Below are 17,954 nucleotides of genomic sequence, written 5' to 3' on the forward strand. Positions count from 1 at the left end.
TAGTAGCCTATTGAGATTTTAGTCACCGCCCATTTCCCCTTTTCACTAGAACAAACTTTGAATGATCTTGCACTGTGCCACAACTCAAGTGTGTGTATTTGTGTTGTCTTTTACTAGAATATTGTGCCATTTTGCAAACTTTACATGACTTTTTACAGGGATTTAGAGAGGCTAACATAGTCTCATTTTGACACAATTCCCTGTATAACTTGAAATTAAGTATTGGCCCATGCAGTGAGCTGGACATCTTCACCCAATTAAAATCAATTAAAATAAATCAGCTGTGCCTTTCAATACATTATGTCACACTCGATTGCATCAGTGATTCCTAATTTTAAGTAATGTAATGAAGATTAATCTCATCAACAGCTGTTTGTTGTGAAGCTTGTGGACACACCTGTAAGAAGACGATTTGGGGTTAGTTACTGCATGGTGAAATCCATGTGTAACTCACAGTGTTCAAATGGATCCATTTGGTTACATTTGTTGGCTACACTTGAATTAACACAAGGTGCTGCAGATGTTCTACCAGTCTGCCATGCCTTCTGGGAGGGGGGGGGGTATACAAACTAACAGGCTGGTGAGGTAGGCTGGCTCCATCATTGGCGCTACACTGGATGGGGAGGTGGTGAGGCTGTGGGGCATTTAAGCAAGAGGTCCTTTGTGCCGGTAGCCATGAGGATATAGCCTACAATGAGTCACGCATAAGCCCTCACCCCCAGGTGGCCAGATCAAGTATTGCAAGACTTCCGCATTTAAAACGCCACTGCGCATGCGTCTATCGTCTGAAATGCTAGTGTGCCTGCCGGAAGAAGTAGTATACTTCCGGGTGCTTCATGCCCGGCTTGACCAGCTCCATTGAAATGAATAGGTGGCGGGGCCATACGTTTAACTCTAGAATAACTCCAGTACAATTACAGAAACTGACTCTGATGTACTGCACGGAGACTGTACTATCAGTGTACTCTTTTCCTCAATAACACTGGGGTGCGGTTATTGCACTGATAATACTGTTGACACTGTATTGATATTGGTGTATTCTTTTTTTGGGATTATTTGGATAGTATCGTGTAGAGATCGACAGGAAACAGGAGAGAGAGACAGGGAGAGTGACACACAGCAGCAGTCGGGCTCAGGAATTGGACCCACGACTGCAGTCAGACTGCATTTTAGATGTGCTATGGGCCTTAACTACTAGGCCATTGGCGCCCCTGATATTGGTGTATTCTGTGATGTCATGAATGACACAGTGATTGTGTGTATTTGATTCTGCATAATGCAGGATAGATAGATAGATAGATATACAGTACCTTTATTATCCCATGGGGGCAATTAAGTCGGCCAGAGGCAGCACAGCAGTTAGGTTACAGAGTTACAGGTAAAGAGTAAGAAAAAAAAGAAGTACTGTTATGTACAGCAATACAAGGCAAAAAAACAAACAAGAAGCATCAACAATACAGAGCAAGGGTATACAGAGGTTTAAACAAATAAAGTCTGTCCATTATAGTCAGTGCTTCATAAGTGTCTCACCGCGTATCTCATCATAAAATAATGTTATAATAATAATGATCTATTATATTAGAATTATTAGGATAATGTATGGGGTGTATTGTCATCAATTGCTGATGGTGTTTTTGAGATGCTGTTTCTTCTTTTACCTAGCTATTGTGCAGCTACTCTTAACTGTATCTTACAGTACTTCTTTTTACTCTGTATCTGTACTCAACTGCTGTGCTGCCTCTAGCGACTGAATTCCCCCAGATCAATAAAGGTCTATCTATCTAACACTGAGGTTTTCACTGTGTGTCCCTTCCATTTGCTGCAGAACTGATTTAATGATAATCACATTCCATGAGCACAACTTGGACCATTTTCTCAATGGGAGAAGTAAGTCCGGCCATCATCAAATTAACAATAACGCAAAGCCTCGTGGAAGTCAGATGTATCTTCAGAAGTCTCCTAAATTCACTTACACAATAATAGCCACCAATCCAAAAACGGTATGGTCCTACGATTAACACAATGTTATTCAGGGATTATTGTAGTCAGCTTTTCTTATCCATCTTGAACTAGAAGGTCAAAATGTTAGGAATAAAGGATATTCCTCCGTGTCAGAGATGCTTATAGTGAAATATAATGTAGTTTTCAATAGATAATGTTTTCACTTTCCCTTACATGTTATGTTTTTCCTAGTAGACCTCATGACATCCTCTCTACCTCTGGCTGTTCAAAATAGCCTCAGGCTGTTGCATCTCAGTGCATTTGGACTCAAGTGGATTCGATCATTCAATACAATGAATTTATTCTCTTTGAGGTAGGGTAAGGATTGGCACAGTCATTGCTTCCTCTCTACTTTCAGACAAACCTCATTTGTTGAACAAAAGGATTCACAGAAAAACTCAATTATTCCAAATGCTACTGCCCTTGGCCAGAATGAGAGAGGTTTGGCCTCCTTTTGGGACACCAAAGTTCAAATACTTCATTGTTAGACATTGCAATTCCGAGCATGCCTTAGAAGAACAGGCAGTGCATCTTTTTCCATTTCATAACGAAGGTTTGTTAAAGCTGAAATCCATAACTTTTTAGAGAATAAACCAATCTGTATGGCAATATATTAATCTAACTATAAATGCACGGAATCTCTGTGTGCGCGTCGGTGTCTCCTATATATCTCAAGAATCGTGCAACTGATCGGCTTCAAACTTGCTGTGTGTGTCATGAGGACCCGAGGGAGTGCCGTACCTTGTGGTGAGAAGTCATTCGGATCCGTGGATCTCCAAAACTATTTATAAATCCACAGATCCACATATAAGTTTCCCTGATGTCATCACTGGTGACATGATTTACATTTAAATAAGTAAATGTTCAGTATACACTTTTACATTATGTCATATACTTATTTTGTATAGAGCTCAATTCCTGAACGGGCCTGTAGGGCCCATGCCCAGGGCCCAAAGTTCTGGAGGCCATGTAGAATGTTTTATTTATCTATCTAAATTATCAGTGTTTTGTAAATCCTGCATGTGCTATCTACTCAGTCATTAATTATATTATATAAATGATGAATATTCCATATGTTTATGGTTTCTGTAAATAGGCAGGCAGTTGTGTGGAGTGTACATTACATATTGGTGTTCACTGGTTCTGGCTGTGGCACCAGCAAGCATTTGTGTGTTGGGGGGAATGAGGCAGGATGGGGTGGGGAACCGTGAGGCAGTCTCAGGCCCAGGGTCCCATTGTTGTCACTGACATTTATCTCTGCCAGGCCGGAGACTATGTTTTCACTCCGTGTGTATCAGTCAGTCAGTCAGTCAATCATTCTGTGAGCAGCTAATCTCTGGCACGTGGACTGATCAGTATAAAACCTTGCCTGCACACTGCCAGTAGGCCCAGAAAGAACCTCTGCCCCGATTTTTTTTCAAATCGGCCTAATGGTGGCAGCCAGCTTCATATTCTGTTGTTTTCATCACTGTTCGGAGTCAATGCACTGGACAACCCGGCTGCCCTGGGTAGGCAACCCGGCCTGGCGGAGACCTACTCACAGTTTTCTATTTGAATTTTGTAGGCCTATTCATTCACATTTGTTTTATAATTGCTTAACAAACCCTATCATAGGCTACTGTGAATGTGTCAATCACCTGCTGTTAAACCCAAGCAATATCCTGCTGGTTTCTAGTTGCAAGCTTGCACTCATGTGCGGTGGAAGAAGTACATTTACTCAAGCACTGAACTTAAGTACAATTTTGAGGTATTTTTTACTTTGATGGAGTTGGAGTACTTCAGTGCTTTTACTTCTACTCCACTACATCTCAGAGGCAAATATTCTACTTTTACTCCACTACAATTACTTGAAAACTTTAGTTACTTTTACTTTGTAGATTTGTATTAGTATTAAAAAACATTAACCACTTCAACATTTGAAAATAGCCTATCTACAAGCTCTGCTATTTTCTAAAGATGTATACATTTTATACATTTGAAAACTTGTGAAATGGGACATTCTACATAATGAGTAGTTTCTACTTTTGGCACTTTAAGTACATTTTGATGCCAATACTATTGTACTTTGTACATTTTTTTTAAATTCTGGACTTTTACTTGTAACAGACTAGTTCTACATTGCATTGATACTTGAAATGTGAGTACCTTTTCCACCACTGCATCTCTGATGTTGCTTCAATGCTTCTTGTTACTTTTTGATTGGCCCACACCTAAATGACGCTTAATTGATTTTGATCAGATTCCCACAGCCCTGCTGCGAGAACACGAGTCTACCTGACATCAACCTGGCGATGTCTCGCGAACACAAAAGAAAAACGTCTTTGCTTTTATTTATCCTAATATTTGTAGCTGTTTGCACATTTCATGCCGGTTATTCGATAAAGGTTCCCCAAGGAAAAGTGTCATCCTTTAACGGATGGCAATCAAAAAACGATCCAGAGAACATAGGAGATTCTTACTCAAGAGTACGGGACATCCGAGGTGCTCCTCTGCACAAATCTGACCACATAGGTGTTCGGTTCACCCAAGACATAGAAGCCAAAGTGAAAGAAGTCGTCCACAGCCTTGTAGAAGATGTGAAAGATTTACCCCAGACTTGGACTTTTGGTAATGTTAGGCACAAAACGCACACGGACCCCGATATTGATGCTGGATATCAAGCCGATGTCCCAGGTAAAAGTAGCTTTGCTTCATTGATTGCGTGGCCTAACCAAAGAAGGTAGGGTAAGCTACGTTGTATTTTATGGTTAAAACTATCCCTGATACATGACAGTCATGGATGATCTTCAAAATAGTGTTTGCACTTTCTCCCTTTTTGGTCCGTACATCTACATAAACGTGGCGACAGTCGGATGCTACAATCATGTACGGCTCTGAAGTATCCGCAATTCCGTATTGTTAAATAAAAAGCATTTTAAACCGATCGGTGGCCATTTTCTAAGTATTTTCTCCTTATGCCTTCAACTACGTGACCCTATCGGTTGAGAGATGTATTGCACTCTGATACATTATAACTATATTTAAAAATGGCCATCGATCGGATTAAAATGCTTTTCATTTAACAATACGGAATATACGGGTACTTCTGAGGGGCCGTACATAATTGTAATATCCGTGGCCATAGGGTCATTACTTTATATTTGAAAAATGAACGTTTATGTAGATGTACGGACCAAAAATGGAGAAAGTGCAAACACTATTTTGAAGATCATCCAATACGGTAATGACAGATGACCGTCTTGTGATCCAAGGCTAGGTTAATTAAAACAAAACTTTTTTTTGTTAAAAAGTTTAAGCTATATATTCTAATAGTAGTAGGCCTACCCAATCACTGCTAGAGTGTTTAAAATGTAAAGTGTTCCAGTTCCAATTTAGTCTGTTCACTTCTTTGTGTCATCACTTCCAATTTCACAATTTCAGTTTATCCTGTATCCTGTATGAGTTCTCTCTCCTGATTGAATGCTGACCTGAAAATTCATTTTCTGTAGTGTTTACTGGAGAGATGGGCAGACCCAGGCTGTTTTTCTGAACAAACACTCCAGTATTCTAATGACTGATATCAGAAATATAGAACTATTCAAGATAACAACAAAAAAAATGCATACATTGACTGAACTTCAGTAGAACATTAAGGCCTATAGCCTATTAGCACTGGGAACTTATTAATTATTGACTGCTCTGCATTGCCTTTTGTATTCATTAGGCGTCAGAAGTTTCAAAGCTGGGAAGGTATTTGGCCCATCATTTGATTCCAACACTTTAGTCCCTGAATGGCTGGCTATGAGGCCTCAGGTAGAGTGCAATGACAACCTCATGACTCTCACAGCCACTGGACATGGATACACACACCTACTTGTACATAGAGGTGAGTGGGGTTATGAGAGTTTGCTTATTATGGGATGTGGTGGTCCATATATTTAACATCAATGTGTTGGCACATATAAAACACCCATATTTGGCTCAACATTTGGACCTCCAGAATCTTCTCTTAATGTCAGATGTGGAAAATGCCACATCAAGCGAGTAAATCTCTAAAAGGAAAAGCTTTGCTTGTGCACATTACAATGTGCAGGATTCTTCCAAAGGAGAGCTTTAAACTGGGCTCAGATTTATTTGGATCTAAGAAAAACTGATAATCCTGCTGAAATCAGCATCAGCGTTTTGAGTGGAACATTTATTTTTCTGGAGGCTGTTCATTACTGTATGCACTTCAAAATCCCTAGCCTACAATGCATTTTGGGAAATATTTATATAAATTATTATTCTTTGTTTAGCTGCCCACATGATGGCTGTTAAATGTTATTTTGGGTTATGTGAGCAATTCCTTTGGAAATCCTGGTCCCCAAAAGGCTTGTAAACCACTGCCCATTGCTTAAAGGGACACTATCACAATATTAGCTTTGTTTGTTGTAGGGCTAATGTTCCATTAGCAGCTATAAAACTTGCCACAGTTGTGCTAAAAAGTTTACTCCAGTGATGTCATCCATGAATGAAAACTCCAACCGAATGTTTGCCCCTAATATGGACACTAGGGGTTCAAGTGGATAGTGATTTCCATATATATATATAGTAATTTAATTTGTGCTGTTTGTTCAATAAATTAGTTGTTCTCCATGTGGGGTCCGGGGACCCCCAGGAGTCCTTGAGGGGGTTCCAGGGGGTCCCAGCAAAATTAGTTAATATAGCGTCAAAATCAGTTTAACCACTTTAACCCTATATTGGCTGTCTGAAAATAGCAGACCCACAAGTTCACAATGCGCTACATCAAAAATGATCAACAATTCAAAAAAAAAAATCTTTGAATATATTAAAAACATTTTATAACACAAATCTTGCATGGGGTTCCCTGGCACAACATATTTTCAGATGGGGGTCTGTGGCCAAATGCATATTAATTTGGGGGGATCTTGACTTGAAGTTTGAGAACCACTGCAATCACAATTTCCGTTACAGAGGATGCCACCCCTATCTCCCCGTTCCGGTTGCCACCACACTGTGGTTACTCTGTGATGGCATCATGGAGAGACCTTGTGATGACAGCACCTTATGATGGATGTTACATCACACAGGAGGTAGAGTAGAGGCAGCATGTCTCCTTAATCAAGATGTTGGGGGCTTGTAGCTCTTAGCAGGGCTACACAGGTCTTGATCTCTGTTGAGAATGCCTGTTACAGTACTGTTTTCTGTCCGTTGTGTTCTTTTATTCTTTGTGTGTCACAGCTACTGTATGTACACTATAAAATCTGTAATGTTCATTTAATTCTGAAAGTGTAGAATTAACGTAAGGGTGTAGTTGAAACAACACAACGGATGTCTCAAATTATTTTGTGACATCATGAAACATTTTTTATTTGTTTTTTATGTATATTATAATCCAGTAACAGTCCTCTCCAGAGGAGAGATGATCTCATCATGAGATGAGATCATCGTTCCATTCCTTTATCACTGCTGTGACATTAAAACATAAATAATCTCGTCATGTTGTAATTGTCCCCTTTCTCCCTCTGTTAGAATGGCAGTTATGTTCTGCCCATGCAGTGGTGGGGAGCCCCGCTGAAGCTCTCCTGTCCTGCTCCTCCTCCATCACCCCTGGTCCTCTGTTCCCCTTATGGCATGGTTGTCCATCTCTATGGGGAGAAGGGGGTTTGCTCTGCAGCTTGGGTCATGGGTAAGTGGGAGGATCCTGTGCTGGTTTGTTTGGCTAGTGCAGTGTTTCCCAAACATTTGGGTCGCAGACTTTTATGGGTCGCTAGTTTCACACAAATTCAATTGAGATTTTTTAGTTTATACTTTGACTGGATGACATGCATCTCTTGAGAGTCAAGTCCTGTTGGGAGAATGTTTTAAAAGGATTATGAAAGTATTTATTATCTGCGCTGTATTTGCAAAATATAATGTAATCCATGAGGACCCCAACATATTATTAATTTAGTTTATTATTATTTAGTTATTTTTAAGGCTATTTAAATGTATTTATTCAAATAGAACAGGGAAGTGAGAGAAGGCAAGAGTCCCTGGCCAAGATGTTGCACTTTATGTTCAGAGTTCTTACTGGCTGAGCCATCAAGGTGCCCCGGAACTCCTTTTTATTATACTTTTCTTGTTTTATGAAGTAGTGGATTGGAATCCTAAAGGCATGTCTTTCTATCCTTTGTTCTCAGTGAATGATAATTGGGATCCTTTTGCGTCAACAGTGTGCGCTTACACTATAGACTCCCAACCTGGTCAATGTCTTTTCTTCATTCCCCTCAGTGCTCCCTGTGTTACTGTTGGCGTAAGTTTCGGTTATACAGTTTGATTTATTATCATTTTCAGCAACTGGCACGTGACCAGGGTATATTTATGTATGATTCTTTCTTTTTCCAGGATGGAGTACATCTCAAACTGCTTTTGAACAGACAGGAATTTAATCTCTCCTGTCCAGTCTACCCTCATCTATTACCCCACTTACCATCTCCTCCATACGCTCAACCCCCAATTCCTGGTGACCCTCAGTATCCTCATTCCCCAGCCCCCGAGAGACCACCAAGCAAACAACCTCCTCCTCCTCCTGAACCACCAACTCAACCCCTTTACGATGGCTATCAAGGCCCTCCTGGTCCATGGCCTACGCATCTCCCACGGCCTACACCAGGCAGTCCCCCAGGAGGACTGCAGTCTTCACAGTCCCAGCACCCCATATGGCCTGGCCAGTTGACCGATTCTCCTGGAATCGACCCAAATTCCCCTTCCCAGCCCTCTATTCCAGACCTCCCTTCAGGTACCCAGCCCCCCAAACTACCTATGGGTCTATTGTACCCTCAGTATCATCCTCATCCACACTACTACCCCTCACCCACTAGAGAACCACATTTCCATGGACCATTTCCTCTTCCACCTACATCTGCTCCCCAATTTCCGAAGCAACCTTTGGGTCCACAACACCCGCAGCATCCATTTGGTCTGTTCTATCCACATGGACATTATAACCCCTTTCATCCTATGTACTATCCACAGCTGCAAACACCGCCCACCCCTCCTCCAGCACCTATAACATCTATTATCCCTTCTATACCTAAGACTACAGTCCCAGAAGAACCCCATGTTCCTGGTGACCCCCAGTATCCTCATTCCCCAGACCCCGAGAGACCACCAAGCAAACAACCTCCTCCTCCTGAACCACCAACTGAAACCCTTTACGATGGCTATCAAGGCCCTCCTGGTCCATGGCCTACGCATCTCCCACGGCCTACGCCAGGCAGTCCCCCAGGACTGCAGTCTTCACAGTCCCAGCACCCCATATGGCCTGGCCAGTTGACCGAGTCTCCTGGAATCGACCCAAATTCCCCTTCCCAGCCCTCTATTCCAGACCTCCCTTCAGGTACCCAGCCCCCCAAACTACCTATGGGTCTATTGTACCCTCAGTATCATCCTCATCCACACTACTACCCCTCACCCACTAGAGAACCACATTTCCATGGACCATTTCCTCTTCCACCTACATCTGCTCCCCAATTTCCGAAGCAACCTTTGGGTCCACAACACCCGCAGCATCCATTTGGTCTGTTCTATCCACATGGACATTATAACCCCTTTTATCCTATGTACTATCCACAGCTGCAAACACCGCCCACCCCTCCTCCGGCGCCTATAACATCTATTATCCCTTCTATACCTAAGACTACAGTCCCAGAAGAACCCCATGTTCCCAGCTATTCCTCTGGTCAATATTATCCACCTGGTTCATTTGACCACTATCATCCCCATGGGCACTTTCATGTACCCATGCCTCCACCTGCCAAGGGGCCACCTTGTGATTCTCAGGAACAACCCTCAGGTCCAATTGACACAGCAGTGCCCGTAGTTCAACCAACGCAACCTTATCCACTACCCATCTGCCCTCCAAATGCTCATGCCTTCTGTAGCTACCATCCCTACCATGCTTTGTATCCACCCCATGCTTTGTATCCACCCCATACTTTGTATCCACCCCAATACCCTGTGCCCCTGCATCCTTATGCAACCACTGCCATTCCTCCTACTACCCCAGAGACTGAATTTATTACTGCCTCAGTGACTGAATCTCCTACTACCCCAGAGACTGAATCAACAAGTAGCTTCACTTTTCCCCCCACCACCGTCACTCAACCCCCTCAGCTTTCCCCTTCCCTCCAGTGTCTGGCAGGGAGGATGAGGGTTTCGTTGCCTTCTGCTGACCCAGACTCCATCCGGGTTCAAGGTCAGTTGGAGTTTTTAGTGTAAACATTGTCCAGTTTCACTCGCCTGAAATGTGGCTGTTCACCTCTTCAAAGAGTGCCAAATATAGAATAAAGGGACACTGCCAAGCATCCCTCAGAGCAGGCCTCACATTTGTTTCTTTAAGGCCAGATGTGAAAAATGGCATATTGTAGTTGTCTAAGCAGGCCAGAACAGTAGCGGCAAAAGCATGTACTGTAAATCCTGAACCTTAAGATGACGCTAGACAGACCACAGGGTGGTGGAAGTGGTATGTGTGTGTGGGGTGTGTTAATGTATTATATCATATTTCCAGCCTTATTGTGTGAACATGCATGTCAATTATTTGAATAATGACAGAACTAGTTTTTTTGTTTTTGCTGCAACCATGCAGCTAGTATAATCCACTCTGTTGGTCCAAAACTTTAGAGCGCAAACCAAGAGCACAGTTTATCACAAAATATGTGCCTGTTGGATTGTTATTTGGCAAGATTGGCATGAAGAGGTGAAGCACATATCTAGAAAATGTGCCATCTAATGTATTATTCCAGATGTTGACGCAGTGAAGACATGGCAACCACACTCCAGTGTGCCACCACCACGTTGTAAATACATGTTGGAGTACACACAAGGCCTTGGAGTGACACTCCACTCTCCACATCCTGCATGCCCCATCCAGCCTCAGGTTAGAACCTCAATATTGGTTTCATTTTCAAACCACCAGAATGTTCTTTGCTTTCACTTCCAAACACATCTGTAATGGTATATGGTATTTATTAATTCTCACATATTGTACATGCCCACCAACACAACCATTTTTGTTTTGGAAGTTAAAGGAATTTTGGACCTTGCTGATCAGTTTCCTGTCTTCTCCCCATAGACTTCCAGTACCCTTATTGTGAGGTTTTGGGACCTGGCCCTGGCAAAGAATAGGACCCTGGAGCTGAAGTGTCCATACCAACGTCCTACTGAAACCCCAGTGCCGCCCACCAGATTGCCTTTTCAACCAAGCAGCACTCAGAACCCGAGCACCCCTTCCATTATCCCCAGGCCTAAAGTGTACTGTTCTGTTCACCGTATGACTGTAGAACTCCCCCCTGGTCTCATCGCTGGAATTGTTGTTAAGGGTGCGTTTTGCTGTGTATTGTATAGTATGTTTTTCAGGTGCATATGGTTGTCATCATCTCTGCATGAGTTGAATTGCAACATGGTTTGTGGTTCTGACTTCCCAAGCACTGCGGCGCGTACTGAGATGAGTGGAGGTGGGGAATAGTTGTTTAGTTAAGTTTTGTGAGTACTACACTAACCATAGTGCTTGTATGTGTTGAATGCAGTCATTTTTCTTACATCTTCATGTTTTTGGAGCTAAATTTAAACTACTTCTGTCTCCATTTGTGCATCTACCGTAAATAGTTATTAACTCAGACTTCACTGCATTTCCTTAAATTTTTAGACATCAAAGGGAACCAGATGAAACTTCAGGATGCCCCTACGCATTGTGGGTATTCTGGCAGCAAGGGAAAAGATGGCAGAATCATTCTAAAACTCCCCCTCAATTCAGACTGTCATATGAGTGTACAGGCAAGTATTAAAACCCAGTGTACAGGCAACTATTGAAACCCAAATTCCACACTGAGCCCTGTATTATTTGAATATTTGATCCATTTCCCATACACATTTATATTTAAAAAAAAGGGAAAGGAGCACCTCATCAATATTGTCTACACAACACTGCATGGAAGAAGAGAGGCTCAATTGTCCTGTCCAGTTTCTATTCCGGTGTCTCACACAGGTAGACATATTGTGAAATACCCACTTTTTGATATCGTCACTGTCTGACGTTAATCTTGTATGTCCAAAACCTTTTACTTTTAAGGTAAATTTTATAATGGCAGTCAAAGGGACTCTGTGATTGACCTCACAGGCTGGCCATTGAACTCTGATATCCACATTGAAGCCACACCATTCCAGTGGATCTCGAGATCCATATGATTCTAATTGTATTTAGTTAATACTGGTGTTAATACTTTTCATTGGTTAAAAATGTATAAAAGCCACAGGCTTGCCCACTTTCCCCCTCGCGTCCCTATTTTGAGCATGAACATTTTTTTAAATAGCTAATCTAAAAGCTCACAATTGTGAGCCTGTAGATTGACTATTTTCTAAACTTAAGTGCAACACTGTCATATGATAATGTATGGAATAGGGCATTCATTTATGAAAATAATTAAGATGAAATATTGAGATGCAAGGTTTCTGCCCGACAGTGATAATATGATTGCTTTTATTCAGTCAGTATAATGTTATTTTTAACTGTGTGACTGACATTTGTCATGCTGTCGCACAGAGTGCAACCTTCCCAGTGACCAGCGTCTCCCCTGTGGCTCCATCTCTTCATCCCAGACACAGTGCCTCTCTGTGGGCTGCTGCTTCAGCAAGTCCCCCCCTGCCTGCTACTATCCAATGGATGGTGAGCTGTGCTTCTGTCGCCAATGGCATTTTCATGCTACTTAGCTCTGTAGTTGCTAGATGTGTGAAAAGGCATATAGTCATGCCTGAGCTTTTGTGTATCTGATTGATCTGTGTGCCCCTCCGCCATCAGAGTGCACTATGGACCGTCACTTTGTCTTCTCTGTCCCTTCGTCCCTCAACGAGCACCTTCTGTCCCCTGCCTCGCTGGTTACTGCTGGCAACTCCTCCTGCACCCCTCAGAAGGTGACGCCGGACTATGCCCTCTTCAAGATACCAATGGACGGCTGTGGGGCTGTGAGACTGGTGAGCTTTAACAGTCAGTGGTCATATCTCAGAATACTGAAATATTATTTTGAGGATATGAATGGCACATTTGACTCACCAAAGTGATCATGTTTTTTGAGTGCTGTGCAACAGTCTTGATCATTTCCTCTACCCTGTCTTTACAGGAGGTGGGTAAGACGGTGATCTATATGGTGGAAATTACTAACGTGATCCAAGCAATCACCCTCAACTATGGAACCATCACCAGAGACACTCCAGTTAGGTCAGAGTCATTGACTTTTTATTTTTCTTAGTTTTTTGGGCTACGGTTTTGTTAACGACTCAAGGTTAGGGTTATATGAATGGGTTAGGGTTATGAATGGCAAAAATGGCCAATCTACAAGCTCTGTTATGTACCCAATTTTTGAAACGTTAATTACACCAGGTTTAAATTGGTTAAACAAGATGGGGTTCAAAAACGGCTTGGATCTCTGACCGCGTATGGATCTTGATGATGATTTTTGTCTTGCCCAAATATGGAGAGACGTTGGGATGTCAGCTTTCCGCATCTATTTTTGTGTGCTTTGCATAATTGGATGTGTAGTGAGGCATTGTGTTGTAGGCCAGTGGTTCTCAACCTTTTCTGGATCAGGGCCACTTGAAAATCTTGAAAGCACTTAATGAAGTAAAGTGTAGAGCGCTGAACATCGCAGTCGGTAGACTTTTTTAAGTGGTCAGACGGGTGGGCCACGTGAAGTGTTTATTTTTATATTGAAATTCTTTATTAGGAATAGCCCCTTGAGATGTAGCATCTCGTTTTAGAGGGGATCCTAGGTACATGATACACTGTATAGACATTTTCAAAAAAGAAAAAAAAACAGAGGGGGAAACAAAACATTAAACAACAAAAAGCAATTACAACAACCAATTCAACAAACAATATCAGATATGACAAAACAAGTAAACAACAAGACAGATGACAGGATACACAACAGAACAGGACAGACAGACAGACAGACAGACAGACAGACAGGACAAACACATAAAACAACAGAACATGTATAAAAATGGATTATCAAATCAACACAGACAGATCAACATCGTGATGTCAGTATATTTAGAGTGATTAATAGAGGTTATATGACAATGTTATATCAATTGTGTTCCGGCTTGGATCAGTGGAACTAACACATTTCTTCAAGGTTTTAAAGAAAGCATAACATGAAATAGTTTCTACATTATTTCTATCTTAATATCATGTCATCATTAAAATCTTAGTGTATTTTGCCAATTATTTGGGGGCACACTTGCAATATCCTCACGACGGCCCACAGGTTGAGAACCACTGTTGTAGGCAAAACTACAGAGTAATCTCTATCTATAAACCAAGGAATCTTTGCATTCTGTGCATGCAATCTGTAGATGTGTGCATTTGTCACTCTCTCAGCAGATGGTGGACATAAGAAAAGTAACATGGCCATATATGGAGAGGTGGTTTCTGAGTGTTACATGTGTAACATGCACTGATGTCAGACACAACACTAATTGAAGCCTAACAACGCCGATTTGCGCTGACGAGGTTCTGTGTTAGCCATGCCCAAATATGAAGTCCTGGCCAGACTATGATGTCAGTACTATGACGTCATATTGATGACATCAGAGTACTCCATATATGGGAATTTGCGGATTTATCTATATTTTTTGTATAATCGCCGATCCGACCGACTTCCTACTGTGCACATCACTCCCTTGGGTCCTTGGCAATACACATGCCGAGTTTGAAGTCGGACAGTCTCCATATATACCAGCGGTTCTGGACAACCGGACCTCCATATATGGGCAGTTGGGCATATCTGTTGGGTCAGTGGTGTAACGTAGATGTGAGGGCCCAAACCTTTAGTATATTAAAATTGCCTTGTGGGTGGATGTCACAAACGTAACATCCAGACTTGTGAGGCGCACTGTCTGGCACAAACACTGTTCAGGAGTCTGCTATGAGAATAATCACACCAGGGGCCACATGCCTGAACATCTAGTTTGAATTTAAAGTTGTAGCTGCAAGCTCGAGTCAGTGTGCAGGATCCACTACTTTGTTTCTACAATCAAATGGATGGGTTAATGGATTATTGGCCTGTTGTGATGGATGCATTGAGTATCTTTTACCATTGTAGAATTGCACACTGTGCAAAAACATCTCTGATTGTGTCCCTCTCTGTCAGGTTATTGGTAGAATGCAGGTACCTGCCAGGTTCTGTGGTCAGTGTGGGTTACATGGTCAAAAGCCCTACTCTGGGTTCCCAAATTCAATCCCAGGGGATATTTGGAGTACAGCTCAGGATTGCCAAAGGTAAATGGTCAACATTTATACCACTACATACTTTGGGAGTAAAAAAGAAATGTATTTTAATCTGACATCATTTTGTACTGTTTATAGTACTATGATAATGACTAAATGCTGGAATACAACCGGCAACACCATATGAATGCTTCTGATGACCAATTGGCTCGTTCAGCTCTTTGAAAAAGCAGCACCTTGTCTCAAGTGAACACTTCCTTTTCTTCCCCTTTTTCTTCTGCTAGACCCCAATTACAAGAGTTATTACCCTGATTTACACCGGCCCCTGCGAAAGCTGCTGCGGGAACCGCTCTACCTGGAGCTGCGGATGCTGAACCCCCCAGACCCCAAACTGGTGCTGCTGGTGCATTATTGTGTGGCCTACCCCCGCTCAGGAAATGCTGCATGGGTGATACTTTACAACGGGTAGGTTAGCCCTCAGTTTGTTTCAAGAGAATGTAAAAAAAGATGATGCATGTAATGTAACAAAATTGTTATATCTAATACTGCATATGGACTCTTTTTATTTCTTCTTTCCTACCTCGTTTTTCCTACCTTGTTTTTCCTCAAGTCCCCCCCACTTTGAATTAGTTTTCTGGCTGTTGATATTTTTTTTATGCTTTTAACCCTCTTTCTATTTTTTCCCCTCTTTCTATCCCATCTTTTTACTTTTTTTGTTTATTTGGACGGGACAGTGCATATTGATGAACTCATAAAAACGGGCAACTATAACATCAAAACATTTGTTTTTTTTTAAGGGCAGAAATTAAAATTGTTGGTTACATTCTTGCTTGACACCCCTGCAAGCGGGCCAGTTCCCAGTTAAACTGTTTTAAGTGTTTTTTCTTTACGAATAGGATCAGTGTCTCTTACAGTCCCAGCAGAGACAACTCTGTAACCATTATTCCACTGGTTGTCACACAATACAGAGCTTGGTTAAGTTCTTGCCGGACACGCCAGCAAGCAGACTAGTTCCCAGTTATCCAGTTTTAAGCAGGTTTTTACAAACGGGATAAGTGTTTTCAGACATGGACATTCATTGCTCCAAGCCTCAACAGCAAGCAAAGGTGCTTATGTTTGGCTTGGATGGAGCAGGGAAAACCACCATGCTTTACAACCTGAAGTACAACAAGACCATGATTGCGGTGCCAACTGTAGGATTCAACATTGAGATGCTTGCAAAAAAAAGAGCCAGTGAATTGGCAATTTGGGGTGTGGGTGGACAGAGGATGATGAGGTGTCACTGGAGATGCCTCAATGCTGATACAGCTTGACTGGTGTTTGTGATGGTCGGCTAGAAGAAGCTCGTAATGAGCTCCATCAGGTTCTGATGTCTGATAATCTCAGGACAGCCCCTCTGGTGGTTCTTGCCAACAAGCAGGATGTCCCTGGTGCCTTAAGCCCTGCAGAGCTCAGCCAGAGACTGGATTTGAGAGGGGTTTGTGGGGGCAGGGCCAGGAGGGCCTGGTTTGTGCAACCCTGTTAAGCTAAGACTGGCAGGGGACTGAAGGAGGGTTTCAGAAGGGTTTTCCTTTCTGTTAAAGACATTGCTTAAATCAGACTCGAAGAGGGGACAAGACAACTATTCAGTCAAACTGAAGCCCAAGGCTTTCATGACAGAAAGATCGGAAGACAAACCCGTAACCAATATTCCATGGGTAGTTACACTAGGTCCATTCCTGGACCGTAGGGACAGAGAACTCATGCAACAACAACTAAACAAAAGTTTAGTTCTTGCCGAACACCCCTGCATCGGGCCATTTTTAGCTAACTAGTTTAAAGTAGTTTTACACTTTACAGTCGGTGCGCGCAAAATTCCATATTTGCACTTTTACATTGGTCTACTCTCCGCCACTATACGTGTCTGTGCCTCTGCCATTCTGTGAGCAGCTAATCTGATCGCTGTGAAACTTTGCATTCACACTCCCAGGCCAAGGAGGAACCTCTGCTGCCCCGCATTTTTCAAATTGGCCTCATGGTGGCGCTATAACAGGGCCCTTCACGTTGTGGCCTATAGCTCTTGAACCATAGGTCGTACAGTCCCAAAGTATTCCTTGGATCTTGACACAACTCCCCATATAGGCCACGGCTATTTTCGCCTGACAAGATATTCCGCAACTTTTGCTTAAAAACACACTTTTTGCTACTACTACAGATTTTGACGATACTTAGGCAATTCGGTAGCCTACATATAATTTCGATTTTGGTGAAGACGTATCTGTCAGACTTTTCAGATTCCATTCCAATTGGCTATGTCTGCCTTCCAAATTCTGGGTAGTCAACCCGGCTTGGCGGAGACCTGCGCTGAGGAGCGCGCTTTTCTAGTGTTGTAAATATTTTTTATATTCAATATTTTGAGAAGTTTTTACGTCTTCTACTTTTAGATGTCCTAACCCCTTGGATCCAGCCCCCCAGCAGGATGTCCTCCCTCCCCCATCACCACCCTCTCCTCAAAAACAAATACGCAGATTCAACATCAGCACCTTCCAGTTCCTTAACAGCGGCGAGACTGCTGAGCAGGAGGAGGTAATTGATGGAGGCTCTCTAATTGATAAAGGGTTTCAACCTTACACACACAAACAAAAATCACACCCAGTGTGAAGTGGGCGGTGTGGTCACAGTGGTCATCACAGTGATGGAAGTGATTCACTTTAAAAAAAACATAAAT

Source organism: Gymnoscopelus microlampas (assembly GCF_963454915.1).
Source record: "Gymnoscopelus microlampas genome assembly, chromosome: 2".
Taxonomy (NCBI): Eukaryota; Metazoa; Chordata; class Actinopteri; order Myctophiformes; family Myctophidae; genus Gymnoscopelus; species Gymnoscopelus microlampas.